The sequence below is a fragment of the Camelus bactrianus genome, chromosome 2 (genome assembly GCF_048773025.1).
Source record: "Camelus bactrianus isolate YW-2024 breed Bactrian camel chromosome 2, ASM4877302v1, whole genome shotgun sequence".
NCBI lineage: Eukaryota > Metazoa > Chordata > Mammalia > Artiodactyla > Camelidae > Camelus > Camelus bactrianus.
Genome location: NC_133540.1, coordinates 53,187,520 through 53,202,046, shown reverse-complemented (window position 1 = coordinate 53,202,046; position 14,527 = coordinate 53,187,520).

The window sequence follows — 14,527 nt, the reverse complement described above, 5'->3', positions numbered from 1 at the left end:
AAAAATAAAAATTCCCATAATCCTTTCTCCACTTTTCAGAAAGTGGTCCATATAGCGTTTGTTACCAATTCCTGTCCTGATCTCAGGAAAATGTTCAATATCTAGAGCCCTTGAAATCCTGCAGGAAAAGGAGTAGAATAAACACAAATTCCTCCCTGTGCGATATATGTCACTAAAACTGAATTTCAGAGGGAATAGTGTATCTTCAGAAAGAAAAGTGATGGCACCTGCATCATTAACATACAGCAGACCGGAAATGCTTCTGCCTGGGGGCTCGTGCCATTGTGGCCTCTGAAAATCCAGCTGATGTCAGAGTCATATCCTGGAGCAGCACCAGCCAGCATGCTGCACTACAGTTGATAGCTGCTCCCTGAGCCCCATCTATTGCTGTATGCTTCATTCCTAGTCTTTACTAAGCAGATTCAGACAGCTTTCTGAGAGTCCTACCCTTTCTTCGGTATTGATTCCAAGGCTAAGCTCTCATCAAGGCATCTGACTGTAGCCTGATCATCATGGGTCTGTTTAACACAGATTCTCTTCTGCATTATGTGGACACTGCCACACATGCCACAACAAGGGGACATACTCAATGGGTCTCATGTGGTGGGTGCTGGCTCAGAAAATCCTGGTCTGTGCAGCAGCATTCCCCTTGGACACGTGGGAAATAATGCCTGACCTCTGCTCCTACAGCTCTGAGACAGGAAGGGGGCCAGGGCACAGCCATTCAAGGAATGCTATGGCGATTAACATCAAAGTGGTGCAAGATTCAACCCCCAGTAGGCCTTGAGGCTTAAGATGGGAGATTTGACTTCTAGCAGATCTTGAGCTTCATTATATACTCATTGTAATATATTAACATGGTGAATAACAAGCCCACAGGCACCATGGCAGTCCCAAGGCTAGCCACAAAAGGTCAAAGAGTGGGAAATGGCCAGCTTCCTGGGAATCCCAGCCCCTTCCCCAAACTAGTTAGACTGGTCCTTCCACTTATTAGCATATGAAGCCACTGAGCCCATAAAAACTGGCAACACTGTGCGGTGCCTCGGGGCCCCTGCCTCTCTCTCTCTCTCCCACCCCCGTTTGGAGACGGCCCACGGTCTGTCTATGGAATGTGTACCTACTTTTACTCTGAGCTCCCAACCCCCACACCTGGTGGCCTTTCTCTTGCCTTTCAATGTATCTCTCTGAATAAATCTACCTCTACTCAACCATGGCTCGCTCTTGAATTCTTTCCTGCGCGAAGCCACAGACCCACACTTGGCAGGGCATGTCCCAGGGGCTCAACCAAAGCCTGGGACACGGCCTTCCTCATGCCCCACATCCATTTTTCCTGCATCAGCTATAATAAGAAACTTAAAAAAGAAAACGTAGGTTGTTGCTGAAAAAGCTGTAGCCAAGCAAAAATGTCAGGGTGGATGGACTTCCTCAACTGCTGAATTGATTGCTAGTCTACCTGAGATTGAAGGCTGGCCTGAAGTCTCCCAGGTTTCCTCTTGGCCTAATCAGCTCTTCCTTTTACCTACTGGAGACCAGAGTTCTCAGCCTGTGACTGAAGTCAGGTAAGCAGCAACATCTGCTCAGGCTGAATAATCTTAATCTCCTCTTCTTCCATAGGTTAAATAAATATGGGTGTGGTGGGGATGGAGGGGAGTTGACAGAAAATAAGCATCACATGGTATTTATTAAATCACATGACTCTGAATGCAGGTAAGAAAGTGAGAAAAGGGAATATTCACCCAGTGGTATCAGTGATTTCTGAATGGAAATAGGCACTTTTTGATAAAAGTAAATCATCTCATCGCTCTAGGTCTTATACATGTATAGAAGGAGAACTTTACAAGATGATTTATGTTAGCATCATTTATACTAAGAAACAGCTGGAGATAGACTCTGTCATGCAGTGGTCAGGAGAGAAACATAGTTAGATCTGAAAAAGATGGTTAAACAACAATATAATAAAAAGCTAACACTAAGATTTACTGACATATCATTTGGCTAAATTTAAAACTAAATGGCTATTATTTCACTGATGTAAGTATTTAAATAAATATGTGGAAAATATACATTAAAACAAGCATGTGTACTATTGAAAGGAGAATGGAGGGATGGTTAATGGAAAAATAAAATACAAAACCAAAAGCTAGCAACAAATGGGCAACAAAGATAAAATGTTATGAACCTAGAAGAATGAATAACTCAATTTGTACTTGTGAGCCATGTTTTCTAAAACAGAAAAAAAAAACAAAACCTAGCAGGTTACAATGTGGTAAACTGACTGTACTTCAATAAAAATATATTTAATATATAAAAAAATAGCAGGTTAATTTAATTAACTTTAAAAGTGCCTGCTAGCTTCATTCAATTGCATAGTAATGTTGGTACTTGCTAATGTACATAACAATTGGGTTGTATTCACACAAACTTCATAGAGTACGCTGCAAAGATCTAATTTGTATGTATTTGAATATACATATGAATTCAAAAATATGATACAAAATGAAATCAGCATAAAATAATTCATTTATAAGAGTTAAATTTATCTTCAAAAATTACTGATTATCTTAGTACATATAATTGATAGTGGAAAGGTATTTTAAAATATAGTGCAGATGCAAAAGAAAAGGTACAATTAATTCAGCATATTTTAATAAACAAGTAATTATAAGCTAGTTCCAGGTTATGTTATATTTGATTCAAGAGTTTGAAAGTCATGATTAACCGTCATCTCTAAGGCAAGATTTAGTACCCAGTTCTTCAGAATGCTTAAGGCTCCTGAAAATGTCATTGACTTTCCTATACACTAGCAATGAACAAGTGGAATTTGAAATTAAAAAAAAACATTTACATTATCACTAAAAAAAGGAAATACTTGTTAGATTTGTATCTAACAAATATGTCCAAGATCTAGATAAGGAAAACTATAAAACTTTGATGAATAAAATGAAAGAACTAAATAAATTGAGAGATACTACATGTTTATGGATAGGAAGTCTCAATATTGTCAAGACGTCAGTTCTTCCCAACTTGATTTATAGACTCAGTGAACTCCAGTAAAAGTCACAGCAGGTTATCTCATGGATATTGAGAAACTGATGCTAAACGTTTGTAAGAGAGGTGAAGACCTTGAATAGCCAACACAGTATTGAAGGATAAGAACAAAGCTGGAAGACTGATGTTACTTGACTTCAAGACTTACTATAAAGCTACAGTAATCAAGAAAGTATGGTATTGGTAAAAGACAAATGGATCAATTGGTAAAAGACAAATGGATCAATGGAACAAGATAGGGAGCCCAGAAATACACCCACATAAATATAGTCAACTGGTCTTTGACAAAGGAGGGAAGGCAATCCAACGGAACGAAGACAGTCTCTTCAACAAATGGTGCTGGAACAACTAGACATCCACATGCAAAAAATGAATCTAGACAGAGGATTCATACACTTCAATAAAATTAACTCAGAATGGAACACAGACCTAAATGTAAAATGCAAAACTACAAAAATTCCAGAAGATAACATAAGAAAAAACCTAGATGTCCTTTGGTATGATAAAGACTTTTTCAATACCAATGCCAAAGGCATGATCCATGAAAAAAAATTTATAAATCTGAATTTTATTAAAATTGAAAACTTCTATTCTGTAAAAAAAAAAAAAAAAAAAAAATAAGTAGAGAATGAGAACACAAGCCACAGTCTGGGAGGAAATATTTCTAAAGGTCACATCTGATAAAGAACTGTTATCCAAAACATACAAAGAACTCTTAAAACTCAACAATGAGAATACAAACAACTCAATTAAATAATGAGCCAAAGACCCTAAGAAACACATCACCAAAGAATATATATAGATGGCAAATAATCATGTGAAAAGATGCTCCACATTGTATGTCATCAGAGACCTGCCAATTAAAACAACAACTAAATACCACTACAAACCAAAATCCAGAACAGTGATACCACTAAATGCTAGAGAGGATGAGGAGCAACGGGAACACTTGTTCACTGCTGGTGAGAATGCAAAATGGTACCCTGGAAACAGTTTGGCAGTTTCTTACAAAACTAAACATACTCTCCCCATATGGTCGATCCAGCACCAATATGCCTACTCATTTCATGAAGTCAGGTATAGCTAGCACTAAGGATCTGACTAAGCATTTGTCTTAGCATTTCGATTGCTTCTGAGCTGACAACTGAGTTTTCTCTGTGGGCTTCATCCTAATTCTTCTTCAAAATTCTCACAGACATTTCCATAACTGGCCCAAAAAGGGAGTTGTATTGTGCAATTACCTAGGGTCTACTTTGCCTACCCATACAGCAAAGCCATTGGCTAAAACCCAAGACTGCTTAATTATCCATACACTTCCTTGATGGCAGGAACCTAACTATTCTTCCACTGATAAACAGTTCAACTTCTCTCATTATTCAGGCTTGCCCTTGCCTTCTTTCATCAAGGTTCTATCACCTGCGGGGCACCTTGATGCTGATTTTTCTTGTAAAATGGTCCTCCATACATAAACTCGTGTAAGTAAAGCAAGCATCCTGTATTGTCTAAAAGCCAGAGAGCCCTGGGCTTGGCCCACACAGCAGTGGGAGTAGGGAGGTACTCAGAGGGCTTCATTACCGACTCCACAGGGAGTAAAGCAATCTTCTCGTGTATGTGGTGACTTTCCCTGAACTCCCTCCTTCCACGTAGCATGCTGTCGATAATCGCATTTCTGCTTTATGAGTGAGTTATCATGTGCCACTCTTCCTACTGAATGTGTCTTTGACATCGCCCAAATTTGCTCAATGTAACTGGACTCAGAATTGAGTCCCTTCAGTTGTAACAGTGATCTCTGTCAATGCTGAGTAATATTTTAAGGTAGGTATAATTGATATATCCTTTTTTCTTTCAAATAATAAAGTAGAGAAATTAAGTGACCTGTACAAAACCATCCAGTTAAGATGGCACACACTGAGGTCAAACCTTGTCCTCTGCCTTTGATAACGGGTTTATTAATCTGCATCACAAACAGCTAAATTTCTCCAAATGTTCTGTATTTGTGACAATGTTAAGTGTATACCAGTAGTACCTGCCATGTTTTGGAACAGTGTTTGCCCAGCTCATTATTTTACTTATTCATTCATTCATTGACATTCCAAAGGTGAATTTCAACCAAGACAGTACTGAATGATCATAATTCAATACTATTGGAGCCCGAAATAATGGAGATTTCTGTACTTATTACATATAGGTTGGAAATTAGTATCTTATTAACCTATTAACCTAAATTAACTGTCTATATAATAAATAATAATGATAATACATTTAGCAGTGCATTAAAGTACACACTCAAAATATCTGTGGCTTAACACAATAGAAATTTACTTCTCAATCACACAAATTCAAAAGTACATGTTGTATTCCTGATCTGTGGCAGGAAAGGGAAAAGGCAATGGAACTGGCTGGTGACAAGCATAGTGGAACAGGGGCTGATGGAGTCTGACATCTGCAACTTGTGGTTTTCAAGGCCATCCATCACTATCCAGCAGAACCAAGAAGAGAGAAGGTGGAAAAGTTCACACTTTAACTGCTTTGGCTGGGGACACAGGCATTTCTTACATTCAGCTTTTGTTGCTAGGAAATGTTGATATGGGTCAGGCTGCCAGTTCTGAGCAGTAACTCTACACTGTGAAGAGGGATCATGATTTGTTTTTGCATCAGTAGGTGTCCCCGCCACAAACACAATGCCAATATTTTGGAAAAACTTCATGTGGGAATTTTGTCAACTCTTTAAGCAAATGAATAACCTATCACAGGAAGTGTTTTGGAGATGCTTATAACTGACGTGTACTTGTTTAGTTAGGTGCAAGTCACAAACAGAGACAAAAATTGTGGCAGGGCTAGGGATTTAGCAAAACAGAAGTATTGTAAATTATCTGCTCCAAGCCTTAAAGCTAGCTTACGGAGTCATAAAAATGCAGCAGCAGTATTCATAAATTCCTTTTCATGGAACAAATGTAGCAATGGTACTCAAGAGAAGACGTTTTACAGCCCTGAGAGGTCCTTGTTATTCTCCACATTGATCTTTGGTTGCTTCCTGGCTGGAAGCACATGAGGCAAAAGGCTGATGAAAGTGCCAAAGCGACAGAGAAGCAAGGTGCCCAGTGCTTCCAACGACATAATGAAGATACATGTGGTTACATGAGAATTAAGCTGGTCCCAGATCAATAATGTAAATCAAAGAATAAAAAGACAAACTTGTGTTTCTCTAAAAGAAGAGTGAAACTATAGATCACAACTAATTTGTAGAGTAGTAATGCACGAAGTATGCTTAAGATCTCAAACCCTGACTAGCTTATTTGGCTGAAATTAAACACATATATCATTCTAACAAATATCTCCCAGCAGATTGTGAACTTTGGAAATAGGAAAAGGAATTAAAGGCTATGTATTTTTTATATCTATGTTCTTCTGTCTCAGCATTCAATTATTTTTCTATCAAGAATTTATATTTTCTATTCAACAGATGTTGATCGGCTTTTTAATAGACATTGCAAAGGTAGTGCAAAAAATGAGCTTCAAAAACAATAAACTCAACAGCTATTATTTATCTAATTTCTAAGTGACAGGCCTATTATTCCGTTTCAAAATAGCAGGAAGGGATGAAAGAATAGGACACAATTCTTTTGCTTCACTAAAGCTGTGATCAACTGCCAGTCTCAACTAAAAACAGTGAATAGTTTTAAACAAAGAGATGCTAGCTTGCCAGAAGGAAATCCGTTAAACACATGATAACTATGGTTTATCGGAAATGCAACAGGCCAGCCTACCAGGGAGAAAAGGGAAACTTAGCAACTATTTTTTTTCTTAATGCAAACTTACCCTTTATGCCAGTCTCATCTTTAACAGTAACAGAACAAAAGAATAAAACTAAGACTTATTGAGAATTATTTGAATACACATATGAATTTAAATAATCTATGTGTGGTTTATATTATTTTCCACTTATATATGTGTGTGTGTGTATAAATAAATACACTCACACAATTTTTCAAAGGGAGGAGATAAAGGTAAAGTCCATGACATGAAGAACTAAAGGCATTTTGACTAAAAAACTCATTTTTAAAGGAAAATTACCCCATGAAAGGAGGAGTGTGAATGTCAGTGAGCCATGTTTTATAAACTACATTTTTGTAATTATAAGTTGTATTTATATTTAGACTTTTAAATTCACAAGTTCCTAAATAAAAATTACATTCCACAGTACACATCCTTTGTAGTTAGTGGGAGTCTGGCTCAACCATTGTATTCATTATAGGAGCAGGCCCTGATTCTCCAAAACATGTCTTTTTTTTCCTAGTGATATTTTTCATTCTTCCATTGATTTCCAACCTGGAAACTCATTCTTGCTCTCCAACACATAAAAGTTGACTTCTGTGGGTTTATTGCCTCAGTTGTCCCAGAAATTGTTTATAGTTTTTAATTGGGTAATTAAAAGAAAGGAATGCTTTAATTTTAACTTAGGAGTAATTCAACTTAGACTTATGGTTCTACAACAAGGAGATCTAATTTCTGAGTTTCTCTAAAACACATCTATATGAAGGTCCCAGCCTGTCTACTTGATGTGAAAGACGGCTCTCTAGAGAAGGTTGATGTCCATTGCTTAAACAGCTCAGAGGCCTATAGGCTGTGATTTCCATTCAAGAAAAGAGTAAGTGAGAGCCAGAATTTCCCGGCTAAGATCCTGAACAAATTGTTTTTACATTGTTGCAATATTAATACATCTACAAATAAAAATTTCTAGTTGTCTGCATATGAACTTTCAACAGTCAACTATTTCATGGTTTTGGAAAGGTCTTACAAAGTCATACTAAGTTGGGTGAATCTGCCATGAAAATGTTTCTAAAGACTCAAGTGCTCCTAAAAGTTTTCATAAATACTTCTGAAATTCTTCCTACCTCTATGAAAATATAAGTTTAAAAAATTAAGATAATTATGTGCAAAGTATGAATTTAATTACATTTTATATGAGTAGTGAATATGAATTGGATTATTTCTAATGGATTTTTAAACTCATGAAAATAAAAATGAGATTGAGTACCTGTATTTATTTCCTATTGCTGCTTTACCAAACTGCCATAAATGTATGGCTTTAAATCCAAAAGTCCAGAATTACCTGTGATATATTTTAAGGTGACAATAGTTTGGCAGATTTTGTTTTTCTTAAACCTAAACTATGCTTCACATTTATCACAAATTGAATGAAAATACTTTAAAAAGGAATAATTTCAAATGGAAGTAATAGTAATAATAGTATTATTTCAACAAATGACTTTTATCATTTACTTCTAATTTGCTTTCCCTTAAACTTACATCAACATACTGCTCTATTTGTCACTCCATTTGAAATCAACTTTCCTGTGTATGTTTGTGTGTTCTTCCTTCTGCAGCGTTCTCTCAACCCACAGAATATGTCTAACAATACTTTTCTGAAGCTGTGCACTGTTTCTAAGATCACCAAATGTGATTTCTTGAGAATCAAATTAATAGTTTTGTTAAGGTTTCACCAACTCTTGAGAGAACAGGAATGACACCTGTCATAAATTACCAAAGAAATTTAGCACAAACAGAAGAAACAGCAGTTAGTTTTTTCTAAGAAACCCTAAATTCAGTCTGTCTGGGGGAAACAGCATATAATCTATCCTGATGTTTCTATAAATATTGGAAGAGAATAATGCACTGCAGAGGCAGCATATTATATTATACACTGTGGTATTTTGCGATTAATATGATAGTAGGACACTCAGTCATAGCTATCAGTAGCCCTCAAGTCAGTCTTGCAGAAGGCAGAGTGGCTCATTAGGAACAAGATGAAAAAGACAAATCCAAAAATAAAGGAAAATTGAATTCAGGAATGTCTCAGTTTTAACCAAAGTCATTTTCAGGAGAAATTAGAGCAACTTACAAATATTTGGAAAATTGTGTTGTAGAAAAGATAGTACTCTCATCCTATGGGGCCCCAAATGGCAGAATTGAAATCATTATAATAAAACTATAGGGAAATAGATTTCAGCTCAATAAAATAGAGCCAGGCATCATAGACTGAGCAGGTCACCTTGGAAAAAAAATCAGTTTCACAAGACAAGAGACATTACAGATGGTAGATAGAGTGGGCCAATAGGTAATGTAATAGGGAAGAACAAATCTGGCTTCATATTGGATCTGTTTCTTTCACTTTAACCTTGTATTCTATTGCTTTTGCTGCAAGCTAATCACGAAAGGGATATTGCCAATATCTGAAAGTATACATAATGACCCATCTCCTGGAACTCTGCCTCCCATGCCTGAGTTTTAGACTAAAACACCTTTATTTAAGCTCACAGGAAACATCCTAACCAGGTCCACCTGTGAATGGCTGGAGGCAAGAAGAAATTAACACAACCCTTCCAGAGCCTGGCCGAAACCAGGAAACATTTGCAACAACTTATGGCCTTTATATTTTACCTCCTAACCTCCCCTGTCTTTGTTCTATAAAAGAAGCTAGCATCCAGACCCTGGCAAGATGGTTCTTTGGGACACTAGTCCACCATCTTCGCAGTCAGCTGGCTTTCTGAACAAGGTCACTATGCCTTGTTCCAACAACTCCTCTCTCAATTTATTGGCCTGTCCTGTCATGTGGCAAGTGGTATAAGCTGGGACTCAGTAACAGTAGCCCCCCAAAACGTACGCCCAAATCTTAATCTCTGAAACCTATTAAAGTTGCCTTATTTGGAGAAAGAATCTTTGCAGATGTAATTAAGATCCAGGTCAGATTTTCCAAACTGGCCCAAAATTCAAGGAGAAAGGACCTTATGAGAGACATACAGACAAGTCAGGCACAGAAGAGAAGGTGATTGTGAAGATGAAAGAGAAACTGGAGTGCTGTGGCCACAACCCAAGGAAGCCAGCAACCACTAGCATCTAGAAGCATGGAAAGAATGTGGCTCTAGAGTGTCTGTAGGGAGGCCTTCCCTGCTGACAACTGGATTTTGGACTTCGGGCCTCCAGAACTATGAAGGAATAAAGCTCCGTAATTTTAAGCCACCAAGTTTGTGGTAATTTGTTGTGGAAGCTACAGGAAACACAAAGCTGATGAGCATTCATCTAGAATGTAAAAGTTATTCAAACACTGATAGAAAGTTATACTATATGATGTTTACATTCTTCCTCCTAAAACGTCCTACCATCTTTTTGAACATTTTCAGAAATTTATCCATCAACCTAGAGCCACTGATGCTATTTCCAATAATTTCCAAAAAAGGAAATTTAGGACGATTACTCTGTTTCAGATGGTTAGCATTTAAAATAAATTCTATGAGAACATTTTCCCCATGGAAATTATGGTGGAACTAGTAAAAATTTCAGAAAACTGCAGACTATTTACAAAAATGTCTAACACATTACCTAGTACACAAAGTTTTCATATATTTTCTTTTCCTTTCATCTTGTTTTTATTTTCCACACTGTAAGCAACCATATGCACTCTCTATAAATTCCAAATAAATTTAATCTGCTATAGAAAAATAGTATAGTTAGAAAAAAATAAAAGTAAAAACTTCTATAATGTTTCTCTCTAGGGTCCATGTTTCTTATTTTATACTTTAGCTTTGCTAGTTTCTCTAACAAGATTAAAAACACTTGGCAGAACTATTAGTCTCCCTTTAATTAGAAGGAAAAAAAAAAAACTTGTGCATAGTTTCAAGAGGTTTTTTGTTGTTGTTTAGAGTGAACTTGACCTAATTTCTCGGTTTGCCATCATGCCTAAAGAAGCACAAGGGATTCCCAGCAAAGAGTGCAGAAAGTATTGTTTCACCTTGAGGACATGCAAGCTTTTGTGCCCAGGCTTATGTAGCTAAATACCTGCATGATCCACACTTGGGTAAATAATTTGTGTAAAAGGACAACTGAACTTGAGTTTTCTTCCTAGAACTCACCACAGCAGAACTGTAAAAGATTAGGATTTTATTTTCTTTCAAACATTGCTTGGAATGTTTTCTTGGCAGCAATGCAGATAAATTATTGCAGAGTATTTAGGAATCATTTGCATGAATAGAGATGATATTATTCAAATGTTTGACTTAAGCTTTGGTGGTCTATCTGAAACTGCCAAATGTCATTGATAATTGAGTGGAAGGAAATGTTAGTATGAAATAGTCCAAGTTCCTAATCCAAAAGCTTTTTCAAATTATTTTTGGAATGGTAAATAATGCTTTTATCTCCAGTGATTCCCTATTAAAACACATTTTGGTTTGATAAGTTGGCCTTCTCTATAGGCACCTGGCAAAAAGAAAAGGCTGGTAAAATATATACATAAAAGGATCATCAAGCTGTCATCACAAGTTAGAAACCATCAAGACTCACAGACATAGTAAACAATCCTGTGCTTACTGGGAGTAACAGGTGCGAAGGGATAAACTGGGATTTTGAGAATTGCTAATATTAACTACTATACATAAATAGACAAAAAAAATTCTTCTGTATAGCACAGGAAACTGTATTCAATATCTTATAGTAACCTATAATAAAAAAATATGAAAATGAATATATGTATGCATATTTATGACTAAAACATTATGCTGTACACCAGAAACTGACACATTACAACAGACTATACTTCAATTAAAAGGTAAACCATCAAAATTTCCTGTAGATAACTTAAATTATAATTTGCTTTTTTTGTTTGTTTTCCTGAATCACATCATTAAATGGCATTCCAGAGATCATAAATAATATATTTTCTCTCGTGTGTGTGTGTTTATGCACATTTGTAGGTAAGAAAATAATTCCTTGATAAACAACACAGAAAACAAAACTGACAGAAAAAAGTTCTTGCTAACCCTGTCTCCCTAAATTTCACTCTTGACTTTGAGCATACAATTTGCAAATGAGTACTTCATTCTCTTGAAAATCTCCTAGAATGGCTGAGGCAGGTTGAAACAAGCAAACATACACACATAAATGTACTCAGGTGTATAGAAATTTAAGATATAGTGAGAGGATAAATAAAAATCAATATGGATAACTTTAAAGAGCCTCTATATCAATCAGAAGAGAGAGCCCTCAGATGTTCGATAACTTAGAGCAGTTCAGAACCACAGGACAGGATTATAACCATGATTATATTGGTGAAGTCACTCTATCCTTTCTGTACTGCTCTACACATTTCTCCCACAAATTCACCATTCCACTATTGACATTTCTTACAATCCATGCTGCTATGATCACTGGATCCCCAAGTTCATCATGAGTAAACTCTCCCTAATCCTCTACCTCCTCACAGGTGATTTTATACATCCCCTTGTCCTTCACATCTCCTTGTTCCTAAAAGATACTACTTTTCGTGCAGCCATCTTCAGTGGTGGCTGTTCCTCCTACAGCTGTATCAGTCACGCGCAGTGCTGGCATCTTCCCTTTAGATGACAGAACACCTCTTCTGCACTCTAGTGATACCCAGCCAAATGGACCAATGATGTATTCCTTTGCTTTGACTCCTTATTTGCTTTCCATTCTGCTGGATCATGGATCCATGTCTGTTTTTTATTTGTTTGTTTGTTTATATTCTACTATCACCAGAACATTTAACAGCCCTCCTTTTTGCATTTTTAGGTGTTAACCCAACTTGTATTGTGGCTACAACTGACCTTATCTAACATTATGCTCAAAAATAGAAATTCTAAATGGGATGAAAATAGATCATGCTTTTTCAGTCCTTAACACTTTTCATTTAACTATTTATTTTATCAGTTTCCCCCTCTCAAAAAAAAAAAAATACCCTCCAACTTTAACATATTTCTCCAGACTTTCAGAGTTTGGTAAGAAAAGAAAACCATTACCATCCCCTAGTTTACCAGAGCCCAGGAGTCTTATAGCCACTAGGTGGGCTAAGTTGGGAGTTCAGGATTTGCAGATACTATTATATATAAAATAGATAAGCAACAAGGTCCTACTGTGTTGCACAGGGAACTATATTCAATACCTTGCAATAGCCTATAGTGAAAAAGAATATATATATAAATTAAATAGTCCCCTGTGACCTCAGAGAAATGCTAAGTCTCCTGTGTGATATATATATATATATATATATATATATATATATATATATATATATATATATATATCTGAATAACTATAATGTATGCCAGAAATTAACACAACATTGTAAACTGACTATACTTCAGTAAAAACAAAACAAAACAAAACAACAAACAGAAGGGCTTCCATAGGAACTAGATGCACAGAGGAAATACAGCCTTTACCAAGGATACAGACAGAATCAGGAAAAAAAAATTGGGAAGATGTGCTCTGGCTTCTTTGTTTCTTTCCAGCCTCTGTTCTCTCCCTGTGACATTAGCCAGAGCCAATGAACAAGGGAACTTGGGATACAGTGCTGTGGTGAGCCTCTAGCTACTCAGAGTAGAGCAGAGGAAGGGCAAGAAATTGATTCCAGAGCAATCATGCAAATGACCAGCAACCCAGCAATGGTGAATGAGTCAGGGCCTTTCTGCAGGCTATTTTTTGGGTTTTGGAATAACTTTGCCCAACCTTGAGATTGCTTCTATGTACTCTTCTCTGATACCACCAGAGAGACACTATTTTCTACCTGCTATATATTTCCCTTGTTCTGCCTTCAACTGAAATATATTTGCTCAATGTGTTCATTTTTGTCTGCTGAATATTTGCTGTTTCTAAATAACAGTTTAGAACTTACAAATTCCAGTAAAATCAGAAAGGAAACAAATTGAGCTTTGAAATATTTTGTCCCCAAATCACTATACTCATGTCTAAGATAAGCAAGTACAACTTAATAGACTCCATCTCATGGCTCCTGCTAGCCATAGAGATAATGCTCTCTTTTTCCATAATGCAAAAATGCCCACATTTTAATCTCCCTTTGTTTGAAGACAATTAAAAGTGAAACTGTTATACTTCTTCCTATACTCCTAAGATTATAGCCTAGGGACATATCTGACTCACAGCTGGCGAGGTGCTGCAGTGCAGCAGGAAGCAGACAGGTTCAAAAGTCAGACTCTGTAGATTGGAATTCTGACTCCATTACTACCAACAACTTACCTTCGCCAAGTTATTTAACCTCAGTGTGCCACAGTTCCCATATCATAAAATAGGATGAATAATAATCTAATTTATAAGTTTATGGTAAAATTTAAAAGAGCTAAGATCAGTAAAAATCTTTGAAAAGCACCTGTACGTGGTATGCACTATATAAGTGTTTAAACTGAGATTTTATTTTGTATTAATAATAAATTATTATTTTAGTCTTGTAGGAAGACAAATTCAGATGAATTGTTTATACCATAGGCAAGAAAGTCTTCTTATAAAAGCCCCATAGTAAAAGTGTGTAACAAGATATTAACATGTAATAGTTAAAACAAAACGAATGATTTTTACGTCTGCATGTGTGTGCACACACGCATGTGTAAATATCCAAAACATATGTTGTTAACTACAAACTTACAATAACAGGAAAGATATTCTGTATTATATA